Source organism: Camellia sinensis, chromosome 5, assembly GCF_055761805.1.
Source record: "Camellia sinensis isolate YWXY chromosome 5, ASM5576180v1, whole genome shotgun sequence".
In the NCBI taxonomy this organism is placed as follows: domain Eukaryota; kingdom Viridiplantae; phylum Streptophyta; class Magnoliopsida; order Ericales; family Theaceae; genus Camellia; species Camellia sinensis.
Genome location: NC_138965.1, coordinates 207,602,329 through 207,624,801, shown reverse-complemented (window position 1 = coordinate 207,624,801; position 22,473 = coordinate 207,602,329). Strand labels below are relative to the sequence as shown.

At 31.3% G+C, this 22,473-nt stretch overlaps 1 long non-coding RNA gene across 1 annotated transcript; it reads left to right on the top strand.

Moving 5' to 3' along the window:
• The first annotated feature begins 13,045 nt into the window (after positions 1-13,045).
• On the top strand, positions 13,046-20,665 carry LOC145791167 (uncharacterized). Its single transcript, XR_014330946.1, has 5 exons — positions 13,046-13,226; positions 16,429-16,570; positions 16,672-16,847; positions 18,789-18,871; positions 19,757-20,665. It is a non-coding gene; the product is annotated as an uncharacterized LOC145791167 (long non-coding RNA).
• Positions 20,666-22,473: the final 1,808 nt, after the last annotated feature.

Sequence of the window (22,473 nt, the reverse complement as noted above, 5' to 3'; positions counted from 1 at the left end):
TCAATCAATTAATTTTTTTTCACACTTATCTATTCCATTGCATAACAAAATTAAATCATCTCAAACTTCAAGGCCTTGTTTGGTAACCATTTTGTTTTCCGTTTTCAATTTATATTTACAAAAATTTACAAAATTATTGTTACCTAAAAGCAACCTAAGAGAGGGGTGAATTAAGTTTCTGCAAATTAAAATTAATAATACCCAAATAAAATTAACTACTAGTATAATAAATTATTAATAAGCACAATGATAAATTTAGCAGTAAATGATCAAGCAAAATAACAATGAAGTAAACTAACATACAGGGTAAATCAAATGATTAACACATGAATATTAGATAGCTATAACAGTAGTAGGAAAGTAAAGAAATTAGGGAAGAGAAGACAAACATGTTTATAGTGGCTCGGCTTCAACCAAGCCTACATTCACTCCTCAAGTTTCACTTGAGATTTTCCACTATCTTCTAGTTTCACAAGGGTGCTAGCAACCTCATAAACATGAAGCAATCCTCCATAGATTTTACACAGACTTCACAAGCCCAAACCCTTTCAAATCTTAGCTGATTCACAATCACTCTCAAGATTTCAAGAACACAGTGTTTGCAACACGTTTACAAGATGAATTGGTATTTTTGCTTTCAAAGAAAGCTTACAATAATTATCTCTCAAAAATAAATATAAAAATGAAGCTCCGGATTTTCAGTAAACCTCATACAAGAAAGATGAGCTTAATGCTATAAGGCTCAGTGTATAATTTCTGAGAGAGAATGTAAACAAAAATTGAAGAATACTTCTCAGAGAATTTTTCAGAGAATAGATGTGAGTGATTATAGATCAAAGAATATTTTCTATATTTTTTTTTTTGTTACTTGTTTACATTGGAGGCTTTGGTATATATAATGAAACTTATAGCCGTTTATAACCGTTGTATTCATTTGAATTTATAGCCGTTATACTCCATTATTACTAATTTGAATATATTCCACTTGAACCTTTGAGCCTGCTGCTGTACTGGGTTGTTTGAACCTTTGTTTTGGGCTGTTTGAACTCCTGATTTAATCAAATATTAAATACATTCTAACAACATTAAGGATAAAGGTTTAGGTGAGAAATAATGGGACAAAATAAATTTTGATTCTATTTTTCTCTTTCAAATAAATCATCAAACTAAATTTTGATTCTATTTTTCTTTTTCAAATAAATTAAAATATAATTAAATAAATCATCAAAATAAATTTTGGATTCTATTTTTCTCTTTCAAATAAATTCATAATTAAATAAATCATCAAAATAAATAAGTCTAACAATTATCATAAAAACTTGTTTGGTAAATTTTTTGGTTTATAAAATAGTTCTCAGTTTGTAAATTTGACCAAAAAAATGCAAACTCAAAAAATGTATTTCCATTAGTTTATAAACAAAAAAACGAAAGCCACTGTACAGTAAATGAGTTGTAGGCATAACGACCACGGTTCGAATCTTCAGAGCACCACATTTCAATTTATTTTCTTCAACAGTAATAAAACTTGCTTATCATCTTCTTTTGCTTCATGTTGAAAAAATCTTGAAGAGCAGGTGAGTCTCTCTCTCTCTCTCTCTCTCTCTCTCTCCTTTCTTCTCTGTGTTTCACCGAGCTTCCATGTTTTATTTTTTTTCTTTTCTGAAACATTACTAATGTTGCAATTCGGCAGATCTTTGTAGATCTTCCAACCAAATCGATCTCAGGTCTCTCTTCTCTCTTTCTTTCCCTTATCTTCTCTATGTTTCACCAAGCTTCCATGGTTTTTTTTTTTCTTTTTTTTAAAAACAACAAATTTGTTTCAAATCTGCAGATCTTTTGCAAATTTCTGAACCAAATCAATCTCAGGTCATTCTCTCTCTCTCTCTCTCTCTCTCTCTCTCTTTCTCTCTCTCTCTCTCTCTCCACCCTCTCTTCTCTCTCTCCACCCTCTCTTCTCTCTTGCTCTCTGTTTCACAGAGAGCTTGAGCTTCTTTTTTTTTCTTTTTTTTTTTAAACAACATATCTACTGTTTATATATATATATATATATTGCTGGTAGTTCTTTGTAGATCTGTATCTGTGCTAGATTCATTGTAAATTTGTTTGTGTTTTTTATTTATTTATTTATTTTTAAGAACATATACTGCTGGTGGTAGCTGCTAGTCATTTTTTCTTTTTTTGTTTGTTGTTGTTGGCAATTGTTGGCAAGTGGTATCTGTTGTATATAACATATATTACTTGCTCATGTTTTAGTGAATGAATAAAAATGCAAAAGCTAATTTAACTTTTTGTAAAATCAAACATGAATAGCACCCCCACACACACAGAATACATGATGGTATTTAGTCCATTAGTTCCTTTATTAAGAACTGTTATGCATGCCTAGTCTTAGAATTTATTATTGAAGACTCATTAAAATTTATGATTTATTTTCACACTATGGTATTTAGGCAATGGCAACAATAATACACAATGATCTCTCCATTGATGATGATGATGTTGTTAAAGTTGGTAGAGGAAACAGTGGTCTATTGCCTCAGAAAAATGAGGCTCTTTTCATTACCCTCATGGATAAGGAGGTCAAAACCAAGAGTAGTAAAATAACTGGGACATTCACTAAACAAGCTTGGAACAGGTTGAGAGATTAAATTAATGCAAAAACCCAATACCAGTATAACGCACACTAACTTCGAAACAAATACAATCAGCTACGTATTATGTTCAACAAATTTACAGCATTACTGAAGCATAATGGTGTTGGTTGGGATAACCAACAACTTACTATCACTGTACCGAATAACGTTTGAGAGGCCCTTTACAAGGTTTTATTAACTTTTTGCATTTTGTTTGCTACATTTAATTGGGGAATTCTTCATGTTAACCTGAAATTCATTGGTTTGTAGGTTAATAGCCATGCAAAGAGGTTCATGAAGAAAGGGATGGTTTACTACCATGAGTTGTCTCATATCTTAGGAGACACATCTACAACTAGTAAACTGGCTCACCCCTCCACCAAATCTCCTTCTGAAAGTAGTGCTAGTTCTGATCTTGAATTTAAGGTAAAAAATGAGGACTTAGATGCATTACCAATTGATAGTGATAATGACAATGGAGATGACCAGGGCAAGTACAAGGGCAAGAGCAAAATGGCAAGTAGAAAGAGTAAGAAGATGAGCTCTTTTCAAGCTAATATTTCTGAAGCACTCAAAGATATGAGTGAAAAATAGCAAGATAAAAGTGGACCTAATGGAAAAACGATTGACAAGTGCTTCAGTTACTAATGTTAGCGATGACGGTGGTTCAATTGAAGGTGGCTCTACTGCCTCGCATTCACTATTGAAAGAGTGCGTGGCACTATTACATGCTATGGAGGAAATTCCTGCACCTGCTTACACTAAAGCTGTGAACAAGCTTGCATCAGATCCCATAATAAGGGAGGTATTTGTTGATATGCCTGCTGGTAGGATGAGGGATTGGGTGCTTAATCTTTGAAAGTTATTCTTAGAGAGTTTAAGCTTAGTGTGGTATGTCTTTGTGTTGTTTTATTTACTAGTAATGTTGGATAATATTTGGTAGTTCAATATGTTAGTTCGTATGGATGTTTTCATGGTATTTGCTGATTCAGTGGATTGTACACACTACAACAAAAAAGGTCTATGGTGACAAAAACGCGTGACGAAAAAATAGTTTGTCTCCAAATATACATGTTTTAGTGATGAAAATAAGATTTCGCCTCCAATTGTACTATTTTTAGGGACGGAAACCAAATTTCGTCACCAAATGCTTAAAATCAAATAAAACAATAGGTGACGAAAATTTTATTCGTCTCTAAATTTTATTTTTCGTCACAAAACAATTTCCCGCCCTTGGAAAATTTGGTGGAAGATTTGGCGCCATTTTGGAGATGAAATTTGTCGTCACCATTGTAAAAAAATTTAGAGAGGAAATAATTTCGTCTCCAAATGTATTATTTTTAGAGAGGAAAACCAAATTTCGTCACCAAATACTTAAAATCAATAAAAAAATACAATAAATCTAGGCTATTATGACAAAATTTGGTGACCAATTTTTTTATGTCTTAAAATTTAAGCCAAAGATGACGAAATATTAATTTTGTCGTTTGTTTTAATTTTTCTCAAAAGTATAGGTGACGAAAATAAAATTTTGTGTGCAAAAATGAGGCGCCAATTTCATTTGCATTGGCGCGAATTATTTTAGCTCATTGGAGACGAACATTTTTTGTCACAAAATATAATTTTTTTTGTGACGAAGTAATTCATCGCCAATAAATTCCATACCTATTAAACGATGTCGTTGCATATTTCCATTTATTAGGCGACAAATATATTTTTGTCTGGGAAGGATAAGTTATGGAAGACGAAAATATTTCGTCATCAATAAACACTCCATCATGCAGACAATGTCATTTCATCTTTCTATTAAATAGGCGACAAATATATTTTCGTTTCAGAAGAATAAGTTGTAGGAGACGAAAATATTTCGTCACTAATAAATTCTAATTGATTGCGTGACGAATACATTTTTCATCTCATAAAGTTAAGTTGTGGAAGACAAAAATATTTCATCACCAATAATAAATTCTTTGTTCTGGTATTGAAGGATACAAAAATATTTTATCACTAATCATTTCTCTTTATTAAAATGCCATGGTTTTGTGTTTCGAAGCATTGAAACTGTGACCCCAAGAGATACACTCTAACGCTTATCACTCATTTTCATGTACACGGACCTTGAAGTCGTGACCCAAGAAGACACTTTCTACAAACCCTCATTTCTCTCTCGCACTTGAGTCTACTCCTCTCTCACAAGTATTGAAGTCGTGACTCAAGAAGATACTCTATAAACCATTTCTTCTATTTCGCGCAAAAGCCCCTCTCTTCTGTCTCACACTTAAGCCCTTCGTGCATGCCAACATTGAAGCTATTATCCAATAAGGCACCCTATGTACGCAAGCACTTTTTCTCATTGTCTGAACCAACTCTACCCTTTCCGTCTAGAACACCTATTTCAGAAAAATCAAAGGTCAAAACCTCTCTCCACAAAAAAAAAAAAAAAAAAAAGATAATTAATGTAGCTATTTTTTTGTGAGAAAAAATACAGAGAAACAAATAATAAAAAATTTGTAATTTTCAAAATTAATAGAAAACATTATCTTGTTTAGTATGGAGTTTTCAATAATTAATTTTTAAAATTTGGTGATAAAATTTATTTTCGTTTTAGAATGTAACCCAAACATGACCAAATATTACTTTTGTCGTTTCTTTTAATTCTTCTCAAAACTGTAGGAGACGAAAAAATAAATTCATCAGAAAAAAAAAAGAGGCTCCAATTTTTTTTCTTGTTGGCCCCAATTATTTTAGCTCATTGGAGACGAACATTTTTGTCACAAATTTTAAAGTTTTTTGCGACAAAAGGAATTCGTCACCAATAAATTCGAAATTTATTAGACGATGTCGTTTCATTTTCTTCTTTATTTGGTGACAAATATATTTTTTGGCTGGGAAGGATAAGTTATGGGAGACAAAAATATTTCGTCACCAATAAACTCTTCATGCTCATTTTATCTTTCTGTTAATTAGGCGACAAATATATTTTTGTCTCGGAAGGATATGTTTTGGGAGACGAAAATATTTCGTCGTTAATAAATTCTCCATGTGTCGTGTTGCATTTTGAGTGATTGTGCGACGAATATATTTTCGTCTCATAAGGTTAAGTTGAAGGAGACGAAAATATTTCATCACCAATAAATTCTCTATCCCCACACAACGTTGTTTTTGTATTTTTGTTGATTAGGCAACGAACATATGAGTTTGAGACGAAAATATTTTATCCCTAATTATTTCTCTTTATTAAAATGTCGTCAGAAACTAAGAGATCACTCTCACCTTAATCACTTACTTTCACACACACACAAATACTAAAGTCGTGACCCGAAAAGACACGTCTACAAACCCTCGTTTCTATCTTGCACTTAAGTCTCCTCTCTCACAAGTATTGAAGCTGTGACTCAAGAAAATAATCTCTATAAACTCTCTCTTCTATTTCGCACTAAAGCTCCTCTATTCTCGCCGTTTGTGCATGCAAACATTATTATCCAAGAAGACATTTTGTGCAAAGCTATTATTCTTTCTTATAGTAAACCCCTCACCACAATATGAAAAAAATAATAATAATAATTAAACAAGGAAACAAAATACAAGAAATCTAGGCTATTGTGACAAAATTTGGTGACGAAATTTTTTTTGTCTTAAAATTTAACCCAAAGATGATAAAATATTAATTTTGTCGTTTGTTTTATTTTTTCTCAAACGTATAGGAGACGAAAAAAATTTCATCTGCAAAATTTAGGTGCCAATTTTATTTGCTTTGGCGCGAATTATTTTAGCTCATTGGAGACGAACATTTTTGTCACAAAATATATATTTTTTTGTGACGAACGTAATTTGTCACCAATAAATTCCCTATCTATTAAACGATGTCGTTGCATATTTCCATTTATTAGGCGACAAATATATTTTTGTCTAGGAATGAGAAGTTATGGAAGACGAATATGTTTCGTCACCAATAAACACTCTATCATGCAAACGATGCCGTTTCATCTTTCTATTAAATGAGCGACAAATATATTTTTGTCTTGGAAGAATAAGTTGTGGGAGATGAAAATATTTAGTCACTAATAAATTCTGATTGATTGCACAATGAATATATTTTTCGTCTCATAAGGTTATGTTGTGGAAGACAAAAATATTTCATCACCAATAATAAATTCTCTGTTCTTGTATTTAAGAAGACAAAAATATTTTTTCACTAATTATTTCTCTTTATTAATATGCTATGGTTTTGTGTTTCGGAGCACTAAAACCGTGACCCCAAGAGACACACTCTGACCCTTATCACTCATTTTCATGTGCATGGACACTCAAGTCGTGACCCAAGAAGACACTTCCTACAAACCCTCATTTCTCTCTCGCACTTGAGCCTACTCCTCTCTCACAAGTATTGAAGTCATGAAGCAAGAAGACACTCTGTAAACCATTTCTTCTATTTTCGCATTAAAGCCCCTCTTATACGTCTCACACTTAAGCCCTTCATGCATACCAGTATTGAAGCTATTATACAAGAAGGTACCCTATGCAAAACTGACTGTTCTTGCTCATAGTGAAGGCGCCTCTTGCATAAGCACTTTTTCTTATTGTCTGAACCAACTCTACCCTTTCCGTCTAGAACACCCATTTTAGAAAAATCGCAGGTCAAAACCCCTCTCCACAAAAAAAAAAAAATAAAAAAATAATTAATGTAGCTATTTTTTTTTTTGTGAGAAAAAAAAACAGAGGAAAAATTAATAATAATTTTTTAATTTTCAAATTAATAGAAAACATTACCTTGTTTAGTATGGAGTTTACAATAATTAATTTTTAATTTTTAATCTATATGTTTTTAGTGAACATTTTTTAATATTATAATTGTTTGTTCTTTTTTTTTTTAACTTTTTAAATCCCTTTAATTTAGATGAGAGTAAATTGCAGCAGTTGTCCCGGTACTTTGGTCCTTGTGTCATATAAATGGTATGTGCCATATCTATCTATCTATCGATCTATATCTATCTATCTATCTATCTATCTATATCTATATCTATATCTATCTATCTATCGATCTATATCTATTTATTTATCTATATATATATATATATATATCTATACTATATATTAAGCAAAAGGGGGTTTTTAACCCCAAGGCCTGTGGGAGTTTCAATCTTCTAATCCTAATTTTCTAATTTTTTGATTTAAAAAAAAAAAAACCTCAGCATTTATTGACTTCTCCCAACCCACAATCCCTTTTGACTTCTCTCATAATTATTGCAACACCCTTTTCAATTTTTCCCATATACTATGGTTACACACAAAAATAAAAAATAAAAAGATAAGAATTTAGCCATAGATCTCAAAAAGATATAACATCTAAATTTGAATTATGATTTAATAATATAATTATGTATTTTTTTTTATGTATATCTATCAAAATTTTAAATCACTTAATAGGACAAATTAATCAATTTTCCAAAATTATTGATTTTTAATTTACAAAATAGATTAAAAAAAACTATTGACTAATTTATTTATTTAATAACAAAAATATTTCATAATCTCTCCCTCCTAATCTCTCTCACAAATTTTCAAAAAAAATATTAAAACTTGCATTCATTTTCTCTTCCCCAAAAAATCAGATAATATTTTCTTTTAAAGTTGTAGATATCTACTTATATTTTATATATTACATGATAACATAACCAAAAAAACTAAAAAACTAAAAAAAAAATCTTTAAAGTTTATCTAAATAAACTTTAAATCAATAAAACTTACATGTCTATCACATATCTAACTCACATCATAACTTACCTAAATAATAATAATTAAAAATAAATGAAAATCACAGATAAATTAAATTTTAAAAAAAAGATACCCACAACTCCATCTTAAATAAATTGAAAAAAAAATACCCGAATAGAAACCACACAAAAATAAAAATAAAAAAAGAAGAAGATATATCTATCTATCTATCTATACTATATATTAAGCAAAATGGGGTTTTTAATCCCAAGCCTTGTGGGAGCTCCAATCTCCCAATCTAAATTTCTTGATTTTTTGATTTAAAAAAAATAAAAATCTTAGCATTTATTAACATCTCCCAACTCCCAAGTTTTACCCTTATAATAACACTTTAATGCATTAAGAACAAGCATAAAAAAAACTTCTTTAAAATCCAACACATATGAATTCCTTGAAAAGTTCCAACACATATGATTATTATCCCTCATAATAACACTTTAAAGCATTAAGAACAAACATAAATTTTTTTTTTGAAAAGTTCAACACATATAATTATTATCAAAATATTAAACTTTAATATAATATAATAAAAAAAAGACATTTAATTCCTTGAAAAATCCAACACATATGATTGTTATCAAAATATTAAACTTTAATATAATATAAAAAAGAAAAAAAAGAAGACATTTAAAAAAAACATTTAAAAATCACAATTCACATATATAGATAATTATAAACACAATAAAATAGGAGGGCATTCATGTCTACACTTTTTTTTTTATAAGATCTCATCCAAAATATCTAAAACAGACATAAATTTTTATTAAATCTATCTATCTATCTATCTATATCTTCTATATATTAAGAAAAGTGGGGTTTCTAACTCCAAGCCCTGTGGGGGCTTCAATATCCCAATCTAAATTTCCTGATTTATTTATTTAAAAAAAAAAAAGCTCAGCATTTGTTGACTTCTCCCAACCCACTTTTTGACTTCTCCTATATCTACTCCTACGCCCTTTTCAACTTCTCTCATACACTATGGCTAGTGACGAGATTGTTAAATTATTTTTATAAAAAAATCTTTAAAAAAATAATTTGTATATTAAAAAAATATCTAAAACAAACATAAATTCTTTTTAAATCTATCTATCTATCTATCTATCTATATCTATATATTAAGGAAAAGGGGGTTTCTAACCCCCAAACCTTGTGGGAGTTCTAATCTCCCAATCTAAATTTCCTGATTTAAAAAAAAAAAAATCTTAACATTTATTAACTTCTCCTAACCACAAGCCTTACCCTCATAATAACACTTTAATTCATTAAGAACAAGTATAAAATTTTTTTTTAAAATCCAACACATATGAATTTCTTGAAAAGTCTCAACACATATGATTATTATTCCTTATAATAATACTTTAATGCATTAAAAACAAGTATAAAAATTTTTTCTTGAAAAGTTCAACACATATGATTATTATCAAAATATTAAACTTTAATATAATATAATAAAAAAGAAAAAACATTTAATTCCTTAAAAAGTCCAACACACATGATTATTATCAAAATATTAAACTTTAATATAATATAAAAAAAGGAAAAAAACAAGACATTTAAAATAAAAAAATAAAACATTTAAAAATCACAATTCACATATATAGATAATTGTAAACACAATCCGTTCATAGCACAGGTGATATGCTAGTCTATACTATATATTAAGTAAAAGGAGGTTTTTAAGCCACAAGCCTTGTGGGAGGTCTAATATCTCAATCATAATTTTCTAATTTTTTGATTTAAAAAAAAAATCTCAGCATTTATTAATTTCTCCAAATCCCCATGTCTTTTGGGAGATTTGGTCAAAACCCCCCTCATAATTATTTAATCGTTTTATTTACTATTTTAATGGTTCTTCTTTACAATTATTTTTTTTATTATGAAAACAATATTATTGTAATTAGATAGCATAAAAATATTTGTGATTTGTATGAATATTTTGTTTAAAACCAACGTAAACTCATTTTTTGAATTTACGTTTTTTCCTCAAATTTACAAACTGAGACAACCATTTATAAACCAAAAAAATTATCAAACAAGTTTTTATGACAGTTTTTAAAATTTTTATAAATATAAATTGAAAATTGAAAACGAAATGGTTACCAAACAGGTTTTAGATGGTAAAAATGTCGTAAAATTAACAAATAATTAAATTAGTTATTAACATAAGAAATGACTTATCAAAATATTCTTAGGCTATGTATGGTTTGATTTTTTGAAATTTTTTAAAAAAATTAAAAATTAATTTGGTTAAGAAATAAAAAAATAAAAAAATTATTTTCATTTTGTTTAAAAAATAATTTTTTTTATTTCTTATTTCTTAACCAAATTAATTTTTAATTTAAAAAAAATCTAAAAATCAAACCATACATAACCTAAGAATCTTTTGATAAGTCATTTTTTACGTTGGTAACTTATTTAATTATTTGCTAATTTTATGATATTTTTACCATTTGAGACCTGCTTGGTAACCATTTTGTTTTCAGTTTTCAATTTATATTTACAAAAATTTTAAAAACTGTCATAAAAGCTTGTTTGATAATTTTTTTAGTTTATAAATGATTGTCTTAGTTTGTAACCTTGAGAAAAAAAACGTAAATTCAAAAAATGAGTTTTCGTTGGTTTTTAAACAAAAATTTACAAATTTTTCTAACAAAATTATTTTTTCAATTAATTTTTTTCCAATTAATATTTTTTTTTATGATTTTTTTTCCAATTAATAATAAAAGTTTGTACGACGTGTATATGGCGTGCCGTTAATACATCAATTACACACGACGCACATACGATAACCGTAAAAAATATTACACTTTTCATAGCGCACAAAAAGTCAGTCGTTAAGAATATTAAATTTTTCACGACGCACAAAAAGTCAACTGTTAAAAATATTAAACTTTTTATGACACATAATCTAAGTCGTTAATAATAAGATAAAAAAAATAAGCGCGAAAATATAAATTTTCTCCAAAAAAAAAAAAAAAAAAAAGCGGCAAAATAAATTCTCTTATACGCTTTTTCCCCCAAGAATCTCTTTGGCTTCTAATTGGTTCTAATTTGGAAAGGGAACGTAGAGAGGGAAGGGTTTCAATCTCTGTAAGACCGAATCGATCTCTCTTGTGTATCTGAAATCAGAGTTATCCATCTCTTCTTCATGGTGTTCTTCCTGTAAGGAGTCCTTAAAAGCAACGATCACTACAAGAAATTACATTTTTGGCGACTACTTTTGGCGACGACGTCAATTTTTCATCGCCAAAGTGATCAATTTCGTTGGTAAAAGTATACCTTTACCGACGCAATTTGTTGCCGTTGCTAAAAAGGCATAACATTATTTTAGCGCCAAATTTTTTGGTTGGCGCCAAAATTTCAAAACTTTTACCTACGAGGCTTATGTTTTAGCAACACAATGAGCGTTGCTATTAGTGTGTTTACTTTTGGCGATGACAAGTTGGCGTGGGTAAAGAGTTAAACATTTAGCGACGATAACACTATTCGTCGGTAAAAGTTTGCTAGTGAAACAAGGTGATCTAGTGATTTGTGTTTTTATTATAACTTTTGAAAGAATTTTAAATATTCTAGTTATTGAATTGTAAAATTAATGCGATCATTGAATTAGATCACAAAAATGAACCCATCAAGCCCAAACACACTCTTTAAGTTGAGATGGTTAATTTGAGATAATTTAGAAAAGTGGTTAGATTATCAATTTCAATATGTTTAGTTTTATTTTCATAAACTAGTTTCAAATTTTTTTTCTAAAAAATTAAAAAAAAAATTGGGTGAAAAATTAAAAAATATTATTATTTTTGTATAATTTTATCCTTTAGGTCAAAAATAATTTTTAAAATTTTAAAAATATATTTTTGATTTTTATTACTCTCAAATTAATTTTAATTTTTTCAAAAAAAACAAATCTAAAAATTGTTTCGGATATATATTTTTTTTTAAGTGTGATCTACCTTTGGTGAGGCAGTGGCAATTTCCCTCCCAAAATTCCACCCCTCCCCTCCCTTCTTTTTTTTTTTTTTTTTTCCCTCCGTCATCAAATCTCCCCTCATCACTCTCTATGATTTCACTCTTGCACACCCTTCTCTCACAATTCGTAGTTCTCTCTTCCTCATGATTTCACTCTTGATCACCGGGTTTGTGCCGTTTGCTGCTGCCGTGCGAGACGGTCGGTGCTTCACTCTGCCCCTATAGATTTGTTCCCTTTTTGCTTTGTATCTCTCTCTCTCTCTCTCTCTCAATTTCTTAAATTATAAATAGCTTTGATTTTTATTTTGTCCCTTTCCCAGACTATACAGTCAATTGGAGTGAAACGTTGAGTAGTAAATTTAATTAATTCCCAGTGATCGAAACTTGACAACGACGACGAAGGTGTGCACGCTAAACCAGTAGAGAGAGAGAGAGAGAGAGAGAGAGAGAGAGAGGAGCCGTGTTGTGCCCTGTATCTGGATGCGACTCGATCGACGATGCCTAAGATGAAGCATCTGTTGCGAAAGCTTCACATAGGCAGTGGCTGCAACAACGGCAACCACCACCCGTCGCCGCCGCAGACGGCGGAAGTGACGCCGCCGTCGTCTTCTTCTTCGGCTTCATTGGAATCGGCATTGATGAGAATCAGAGCGGTTGAGTCGGCGGAGAATTCGGTTGATTTTAATTTCTTTGAAGAGGAGTTTCAGGTACAACTTGCCCTAGCGATCAGTGTTTCCGACCCCGATTCACGCTACGATCCTGAAACGGTGCAGATCAAGGACGCCAAGCAGATTAGCTCAGGGTGTGTGCCCTATGAAACCCTGACTGAGTCTCTCTCTTCGGTATTGGGTAATGCTTTAATTTTGTTTTTTACATTGCATATGGAAATCTTTTGTATGTGCTTAGGTTGCATTTATTGGCAAATTTGATCGAATTGTTTCAATATTCTTACTCCAGATCTGTGTTTTTTTGTTTATAAATATTAATGAGTCACATTTCAATTTTATATTTGATTCATAGCTTCAAATTGATTAGATTCTACTATAGTTATTTTTGTGTACATATGTACCAAGGTTTCAAATAATGGTGGCATTGATGCGGTTTTGAGGTGTAACGGGCTTAGCATAACTGGTGCGGCAACCAAAGCTGTGAAATTGCATTTGTTGAGGTTTAAAATGTCTTTTTAAGTGGATTTAGTACTAAATTTTATATGATTTTTAATGGTGTTGTAATGACCAGTTAGGGGTTTTACATGAATTTATCTGTTTTAGAGAAATGAATCCAGATGCTGTCATTCAAATAATAATAAATCACTACTAAGGACAATTATGTGCAAAATACGATGATTATTTATTTATCATTTGATAAAGCGCATGTTGGGTAGTTGTTTATTAAGTTTGGTTAGTCACATAGTCATTCTATGCCAATTAATGGTGTAAATCTGAGTTTGGGGGTGAAGGAACTTATATTATGGAATTACTGCTGATGCTTTCATTTTGGAATAATTTGTGATATCTACAACTATACAAAAATGCATATTTACTCAAACTATTAAATCTTAATGATAAAAACTGGATGGCACATGCTTGATTGAAACACATGGTTACACCTCTCTCCATGCGTGTGCATGCAACATATTACTCTCTTTTCTCCATGTTCAATTTCTATACCAATATTGATACTACATAAAGAACTCTGAATCTGGTATGCACTTACTAGTTCTTGTATTAAAGCTACTACAGGTTATTGTTGTTGTCTTCTTTAGCTTAATACACATGAATAACTGAAAGTCTAGAATTTTTATTTTTTAATCTTTCATAAAATTGCAGTGATTCTTTTTGATGGTGTGAAGTATAGTATATATATATATATATTTGGGCTCTAATTGAAGCTGATAACTCTGCGACATAGGTTTTGAGGCAATTTGATAAATGACATGACCCTTCATGTAGGTGTGATGTTTTGCAAAAGGATCAAGTCTTGGAGAATCATGTCCATTGTTAACATCATATAAATGCTCCTAATTAACATAGTGTAGTGTATATTTGATAATTTGACTTGCAGTCAATCCAAAGAGAAGGCAACAATAGATATGCACCAAATTCCATTCAAAAAAACAATAGAAGATTATATTCATATTACTCTAGGACATATCCTTACTAGTCAAATTATTGCTGCTAAAATTATTTGTTGGTCAATATAACCTCTAGCAAAATGAGTAATACAAGTGGGGCAGCAGTGAAGACAATGGTGAACAAATATTAAGTTTTGTTGTCTAGGCTTGATTATTCATATAAATGGAGAGATTGAAGAGATGTGTACCATAGAATTAAGGTTAAGAGATGCTCTAATTGGAGAAGGGATTCAGTTGTATTGTGTATTCAACGTATACAACTGCAATTAAAATTTAATTTTTAGGAAAGAACCATTTTCTATTGGAGAGAATGTTGTATAATCAATGATCACATAGGGCGAGCATGGTAGAAACTGAGATCTTTAGATTGATGTATGGGAAGGCAATAAAGGATAAAATTAGGAATTAGTGTTTTCTTAAGATTGTGCAAGTAGAATTCATTGGAGAGTGAGAGAAAACAAATTAAGATGGTTGGATAACATGCAAAAGAGATGATTGATTGCATGGTTTAGGAAAATGATGAGATCTAGGAAATGCAAGGATAAAAGAGAACCAAAAAGCGCAGACATTTCTACGCAATGTGTCCTATTATCTTTCAAATTTTCTTTTGCATGCAACACACTGCAGGCACTTGGAGGAGATGTGTGTCCATCACTTACACATACATGGAACACATTGCAATTTTGAAGAAAATAACTTGAAAGCCAATGATTAAATTCAGAATATACCTTTTTTAATATATTTTATTTAATCCCTTCTCCTTTAGGTGTGTAATTCGGGATTTCTAAAGCCTAAAATTTTCATTTTATTTATGAGTATAGCCTTGTAATGTAGATGTTAGTACTTCTTGTTCACACTTCTTTTTCAATATATAGAATGTGAAAAATATTTTCTTAATATTTTGATATAATAGAATATAAATGTATTTGCGATGTAAAAATTGAAGAAATTGTTATTATTCTTTTATATATGTAAAAATCTATATTTATGTGTTGTGTCCCTCTCGTGTGGTCTTAATTTTTTGAAATTGCTACATCAAAGTGTACATATCATGTCATATATGTGCTTCTTAGACACAAAAAGTTAATGCAGGCTATGGTTTATGAAACTAAAGATGGAAAAATAGAATTCATGTAGTCGGCCCAAAACAATTTGTTTAAAGCTTTGAGTTGAGTTGGACAGAGACCTATGAAGAAATCATTTACACTGTTAGTGAAAACAAACTACCCCTCCTGCACTTTCCCCCTGTTTTTCATTTGATATTATGATAATTTTAATGTTTCTTACAATGATTTTATTTATTCATAATTAGCAACTTGATCTCTCCTTCCCCTTACTGAATTAATAATGTGCTAGCTTTTGTTTCCCTTGGTTGCTCCCCGTTTGTTTCATTTTTGTGCCTTTAACTTTGTTCATGGGTGCATCATTTCTTGCTTGAATGGACCAATCACTTTATGCGGTCCCAAAATTTGGTCTTTAATGGTGTAATGAGCTGAGTTCTCCCCTTATCCTTCCTTCGACAGATTAGTAAGGCTTTGTTTGGCAACTTAGCCACTAAAAAAAAAAAATCGAACATCTTAGTAACTTTTTTCAAAAAGTTAAAAAGCCACTTAAAAAAACAATTCCCAAATGAGGCCTAAGTTAAGTTCTAAATAATATCCTATCCTCACATTCATTATATCTTGTGCCTACATTATTCTAGAATGATCTGAATTTTTTTTGGGATCCTTCCTTGAAGAGTACAGTGAGTTGCATCCATACAATATTCTTTGCATATTCTTTACCCAATAACTTGGGTTTCTTGCATTGGTTTTTTCTGGACTTGTGGTTTCATCATCTCTACCCTCTTTCTGATGTAGTTGATGCTACATCTACACATGTATTCCAAACCATTAATTTTGTTTATTTATCTGGCAGCCCTGATGATTAGGAGTGTTTCCTGGATTACTTAGGCTGTTTGCTCGAGGATGACAGTAGCTGGTGTAATGGTGCTGATAGTGATCCAATTCATCCATCAAAATCTGTGGACTGCAAGCTTGCGCACTTGTCAGATGAAGTGGTGCACATTTTAATCCTTACATTACATAAATTATTGTTTGGTACAGTTCTGTCCACAAAAGTTTATGCTGAATTTGATTTGTGTGACTTGGATGTGTGCAGTTTGATTCTCATATATTAATTGTGCCAGCTTTTGTACAAAAGTTATTCGCAGAAGCCAGTACTGCCTCTGCAAGATGTCCATACTTGGCAAATCTTGAGATTGAAAGGAGGAAATTCTTGTTTGGAAAGGGAGATGATGACAAACTAATCGAGGCTCTAATGCAATATTTTTTCAGGTATAGTACAACCTTTATGAATTTCTTACTTTTTTGGGCAAATTACATATACCCCCTCGAGGTTTAGCAAAATTACAGATACCCCCTGAGGTTTGAGAAATTACAGATACCCCCTGAAAGTTATATTTGCATAACAAATTAGGGGGCAAATTGTTATGAAATATAAACCTCAGGGGGCAATTTGTTATGAAAATATAAACCTCAGGGGGGTATCTGTAATTTTTGAAACCTCAGAGGGTATCTATAATTTAGATAAATCTCGAGGGAGGTATATGTAATTTTCCCTAATTTTTTTGATGAACTATGGGAAAATGCTATATCACATGGACTCAGGTACAAATGTCGGGCTTGTGCCTAAGCATTAGACCACCCTAACTCTAAATATTAGTATATAGGGATATGTATCCAAACTCTATGTTACATGAACATGTCTTGAACATTTAAATATATTACATATTGTATAATATTTTGACTTAATATGATATTAATTATTTAGAAATGTATTTGAAATCAAATAGGAATTGGGATTCAGGGGAAAAAGGGGATTTCTATCTCCTATCCACATGAGTGGCTATAAATTTATCTTTACTATCAAATGTAAGTCTTTTCTTCTTCTAACATCATAAAAAATTAAACGATCCAAGCTTCTAATTTTTCGGAAGTTGGACATGTTACACTTGTGAAATTCAGCCGTAACAGGCAGTGACTACCCATGCCACGTGTGTGTGTGAAGCCATTAGATCAATCATGGCAGTTACCAAGCTTGATGCAGTGAGATTTGACAGGGTATTCTAGGCATAGAAAAACTCGTGACAAAGTTTCAAAGAGTTGTGCGCTTTATATAATAGTATAGATATGTATTTTTTTTTTTTTGCAATTATAGTTTCAATAGTTTCATGATTCATACTATTGAATTTTATATATTAGCTATTCTTGTAAATTGTGGACGTTAAAAGTGACATAGATTACTTGTTTTTATATATTTATTATATGTCGTATATTTGAATATTATACATCAATTAGGCACCTCAATTAGGATTGTATATACTGGATTGATGAGACCTCAGAAAGTTTCATGTTTCGACAAATCTTGAACTTGCCTTGCCCCTTTTAAAACCTTGAGCTACATTACATTACTCTTGAAATCACTGGACTGATGAAAGCACACAAAGACAAAAATTGGTAGTTAGATTGTTCTAACAGAGTTTATTTATTTATTTATTCTGCTTGGAGACGGAGAGTTTATTAAATAGTGTAATTCTGCACAGGTTGATCAGCATACTAGTTTCTTTTTTATCACCTTTTAGCCGAGTATTTATGCATGTGTACATTCTCTTTACTTCTCTTCCTAGAATACTCGTTGTTGTGTGTTTTTCAGAATGCTTTCCAATAGAGAATTAGCTAGACACTCTAGAAGAAGAAAACAAGCCCATTTGACTGAGCTAGAAACACAGGTTTTGTCCTTTATCTTGTCCCTTGGGACCCAGCCTATAACACTCTGCACTTTCTCATCAAAGAATACAACACATGTATTTGCTGCATTAGATAAGCCAACTGTCATGTACAGTAGTAACAAGAAATTACTCTCCAACAATGTAAATTTGAAAGAGGTTAGTCATATGTGCCCTTTCAACTCTGCTGCTTTTCCGGACAAGTAAATTTGGTTCTCTCTCTTAATTTAAAGTTTTTTCCCCCTCATCATCGTCAATTGAAATGTTGGAACTTGATTCTTCTGTATTTTTGCGTAAACACACTTCTTGAATTGGAAAAGAAAAAATCTTTAATTGTTATTCTAGTCCATGCTTCTAAAGGTAATTATATGCCACTTCTTGGTAATTTTAGCTCAACAGTTTGTTGCTGTTCTCTGTTCTGGTGTATCTGCTATATATGTTGTTCTGCTCTGCTAATCTGGTGTATGTGTAATTATCTACTTTGCTTTAGGTTAGATTTGTTCAACAAAGATTGGATTCTACTCTCATCTATTCATTTTAGGCCCTGATTCTTGAAATCAAGTGATTATTAAGGTAAATGTTTTTCTTTTATTTCATTAACATAAGAAATATGAATGAAATTATGGAATTCAGAATGTTTGAATTGTTTAGTATATTTAAGTGATTTACGGATTATAATTTTATAATTTTTATATTTTATAGTTTTGATTTTATTTTTTATTTGTATCTCATAATGCATGCTATCAACTTATTATGATATCTAACTTTTCGAGGGACTGCTCATATAACACCTAGCTTATTGATGAATTCAACCTTATATGTTACTTCTATTAGATCGCCACTAATCCCAAAAGGTCAAGTTGTGTGGAAAGAGGCCCAACAATGCATATTGAGCTCTCCGACACCCTCGTCATGTGCAATCCCGTCTTGCATGTGGAGATGAAAATATCCTAACATGTGGAGAAGCAAAATGCCAACAAGGAAACAAATGCATATATAGAACTTGAACCTAAGACCTTTATTAACCTGTGGTTTGACACCTTATTAGACAAACACCAGTAGTCCAGAAAATTTAAGACCTTAGGAAAGGGGCCCAACAATCATTACTTTGCTCTCCAATACTGTCACTTGGATTTATCTTTGAAAATGAATTTTCAGTTAGCCTTGATGCATCACTGCAGTATGTACTAAGCATTGTAGTCTATCATGGTTACTTGCACTTTTTTACCCCTTTATGTCATTTTCAAGTATGGCTAATCAGAGTGTTAATGTAAAATCATGTATGATGTATCCACTTCCTACCGTGTCAATACTGTCATGTATGATGTATCAACTTCCTAAGTTTCGTGCTTCTTGGGCTACTCACTGTGGGGCTATAACGTAATATGTGATGGCATATTACGTTTGATGGTGAACTAATTATTTGTGTTAAGTATTTCTAATACCGTTGAATTACAGTTCCAGGTCTGAGATGTACGCCTTATAATGGACCGCCATTCAAGTCATTCCAAGAGAGTTGGGTAAGTTCAATTTTTCTTTCCATAGCCAAAAAATTATCTCAATTTAATTTTTTATTATGCTATAACTATTTTAATTCTATCATTAGTGGAGGTTTGTCATCTCGTAATGAGGTCAAAGATAGAAGTCTACACTTCTTTTAACAACTAAGGCTGTTATCAACAAGTGAAGATGACAGAGCAAAAGGCACACTAATCATATTGAAAAAGTCTACATGCTAAATTGACAAGTAATTATGGGCTAACAAAATTGCAGTAAGGCCAAGTCCAATGCTTTGTAAGATAGATGATGACCCCCTGCCCTTCTCTTTCACCCTCCTCCCCCACACAATGTAAACTCGCCAAGTTGTTTTTTTTGGTTTTGGGGATGGGCTTCATGAAATTGCATTGGTTAAAATTTGGTTTCGGTAATGGAGAAATGTTTTAAACATTGCGTAGCTATTAATGGATTTGTATTATTCTAGTGATTTTAAAATATTAAGGGTGAATATTGTGGAAAAAAACTGAAGGACATTTTTTTTTTTGGTGAAGGATGGTATTTGCTTTGATGTCTCATATTTCATTTATTAGTGGAAGTTGTTTACTTTCCCTAGTGCTTCCACGCATTAATAGATATTTGATCAATAACAATTAGAGAGTGTTTGATTGTACGATTCGAGTTCATTAAATTGTATACTGCTGGTATATTCTATAAGTCATAATGGTCCATTCCATTTATTGCTTGTTGTATCCCCTGCAAGTTAGTGGGTTTGATGGTGTGGTTAATAATATATTCCCCACCCACCTCCAAAAAAGGAAAAAAATATGTTTAAACTGGGCAGTATCATTTGTTAATCTTATTATTGTATTCACTTTCACATCTAATCAATGTCCATTTCCCTTCTTAGTACCATCTAGATGCTAATGCAGCTTCTTTACAATTATATTGAATTTTTTGATGCACTGCCAGTTCCTATGGCAATAGCACTCTCTAGCCAGCCTCTTCTTGGTTAGCCAGTAATGGTTAAACCATCAGAAGCTGAAAAAAATCTGGTTCAGTCTACTATAGCCACAGCTGGGGCTGTAGGTGGGCTCATAGGCCCCTATTTGGGGGGAGCTAGAAGAGTATGTTCCTTTCTATTGAGGTAAGAAGCATCTTCTATTCCTTTCTTATGCTTTTTCTTATACATGGCTGTGTTGCTGCAACATTGTGTCCTTGCTGCCTAGGTGAAGAAACCACACTGGTTGTCTTACCTATGTGCTGCCACTGTCCATGTGACATGACCATAAAGAAAGGATTGGTTTTCCCTCTGCTGATGATTTTTCTTTAGTTTTTCATGTATGAATGTCTAAGTTGATTGGTTTACTTTTTGGGTTGAAAATTTTGCCCTAAATCTGGATGCTTTTAACATAATGCATCTGACCTTTCTCAATGATAAAAGTGTTTTTTTTTTTTTTTTCTTTTCTTCTTCTTCTTCTTCTTTTTTTGTTTTTTTTTTTTTAATCTTTTCTGAATCCCAGATTAGGAACAAAAAGCAGACCTTGGAAATTGGTTTGGTCGGAGATAGAGTAGGAAAATGCCTGAACTCGTGCATAAGTTCCGAGTTCCATATTTTCCCCCTCTGTGCATAATGATGAATTCAAACATAATTTCATGATGTGGTAGCTGTTTATGCTATAGAGATTCACAAGTACATAAAAGAAAATTATCTTATTTTGAAGTAAAATATGGCTTGATTCCATTAGTTCTAAAATTTCATGTTTATGTGCATTGGCAGAACATATTTTGCAAGGCTCTTGGAAATTTGATGCTGTTAGTTAGAATATATATTCCAATAATGTTGTCATACATTACAACACAAGTTCATCATAGAACTTTGGCAACATTACTCTCCTCAAAACAATTTTTGCATCCTAGGGATTGAGTGTTAAAGACCTTGTTGTTCTTTTAGTTGTAGTAATTTGTCTACTTGGATGATTGTTAACTTGTTGTGCTTGCGGGTATGGCTCATTTGAGAGTTGTGTTGTTGTGTGTTTGGGAGACTTACCACTCACTTACGATGGTTGTTTTATGCTTCAAATGGTTTCATATATTTTTTTTACTAACTTGGTAATACAAAGGCAAAGCAGTGAAACATTTCAGATATTGAAATTGAACTTTTATTAGACTTTATGCAACTAGGATTAGATTGAGAAGATTTGTCAGTGAGAGTCCTAACTATTGATTGGCTTTGATTTTGCTATTTCTGCAATATTAACCTGGTGCTTCTCTTTTCTCTTTTTTCTTTTTTGCCCCTTGCAAATAGCGTGAAGATGTAGCTTATAATTCTGACTACGGAACCCCCATCCACACTCATTGATCTTCTTCCTTTCTCCAGTGGTGATGATAACTCAGCTTTAGCACCTGAGCGGTAAGCTATTACACATTAATGGGATGCACCTTGGGAGGGACCAATATAAGTTGTATGAACTTACGACACATTAATGGGATGCACCATTTGTGAATTAGCCTTAAAATTAATTTTTTGTTCTCATAATCTCAAAAAAAGTCTGTTACAGGGATAAATTGTATAATTGATCTAATTGTAAATTGATGAGTTACTAATGTTTTTAATCTTTTGTATAATTGATTAATTACTAAAAATTTTAATTTATTTTTTTGCAAATTGGATTAGAGTG